This window comes from Dendrobates tinctorius, unplaced genomic scaffold, assembly GCF_039654945.1.
Source record: "Dendrobates tinctorius isolate UK_male_01 unplaced genomic scaffold, ASM3965494v1 ptg000065l, whole genome shotgun sequence".
NCBI lineage: Eukaryota > Metazoa > Chordata > Amphibia > Anura > Dendrobatidae > Dendrobates > Dendrobates tinctorius.
Genome location: NW_027361733.1, coordinates 25,668,506 through 25,670,053, shown reverse-complemented (window position 1 = coordinate 25,670,053; position 1,548 = coordinate 25,668,506).

The following is a 1,548-nucleotide window of genomic DNA, read 5'->3' as shown; positions in this document are numbered from 1 at the left end:
TTTTTCAATAAACTGCTTTTTGAGGAAAATATTTTACCATCCAAAGGTTCTTCCATCATGAGATGAAGCTGAGTTGTTTAACTCAGTAGAATAAAGGCTGTATATGTGTAACATTCACAATGCCATGCTCTTCCAGAGGTTTCTGTAGGATTAGTGGGCAGATTCTCTCCTATATTATCACAGACGCTCGCTTTACTTACGCAGTTCTCAAAACTGAATTTGACTCCGCAGAGGTCCCAGCCTCTTCTTCACGGCAAAAATGTTACAACATGAACAGAGTTGAGAAAAAGGACCTTAATCCTATTGTTCTACAAACCTATGAATACAGAATCAACCCCTTCAGTGCCAAGTCCAAGAAGTTAGACAATATGTTTCTGATTGTTTGGAGTGGAATAGATCTGCACAACACAATAAGAATGTGAATCTAAGTGTGAGGAGGAGGAAGGGCAAGCAGACAAGAAAATGAAAGTGAAACTTTGAGCAGTTTGGGAATATTTTAATGAAGCTCCTTCGCCTATCGGTAAGGCAGGCATGCGTGCAAAATGCAAACGATGCAACAAAGAGATGCAAGGCCTGGTGGCGCGAATGAGGCAACATCATGAGAAGTGCGGTGATGAAGATGACCAAAGAAACACTTCTGAACAGGCAGGATCTTCAGGTTGGTAAACATTTTTATTGAATCCTATTTCTAAAGACTGAACTGTCATGTGTGAGAAAAATTATATTTCTTATTATTACTGCATGTTACTGTTATTTGGTACAGTTATGAAGAAAAACAAATATTCCTTTTGGGGCAGGGGCAGTGATGTGTTGTGTACAATAAGCAGAAATTGTATAAACAATAAAATAACAGCATTGACTTTTTGTTTAGGGGAATTCATGGATTCTGGAAACTATCCACCTCCAAGATCACCATCATCCTGTTCTACAGTTTCAGAGTTATCCATCCAGGATAGTGCTTCATTAGCAGCAGCAGCATCATCATCAGACACCCACAGCCACATATCACCATCACCCAAAAGGAAGAAAAAACCTTTACCTCCTGGAACCACCATAGATAGGTTTGTGATAAGAACTAGCAGATTAGAAAAAGAGTTGATTGATGAAAAAATTGCCCAGTTTATTTATGCAACGAACTCTTCTTTCCGTCTGACTGAGAACACACATTTCATTAATATGGTTCAGTCACTGATACCAGGATACAGTCCACCCAGCAGAGCTGATGTTGCAGGGAAACTGCTGGATCAAGTGTATGACAGAGAAATGGAGCAATGTGCAACAGCTCTGGAGGGTAAAATTGTTAACCTAAGTATTGATGGGTGGAGTAATGTCCACAATGATCCTATTGTATGTGCTTGTATAACAACAGAAGAAGGTAAAGTCTTCCTTGCACAAACAACTGATACGTCAGGAAATGCACACACAGCAGAATACTTACAAGAAGTGGCAGTAAAAGCTATAACGACATGTGAACAAAAATTCAAATGTCTAGTACGCAGTTTGGTCACTGACAATGCTGCAAACGTATCCAAGATGAGAAGAGATTTA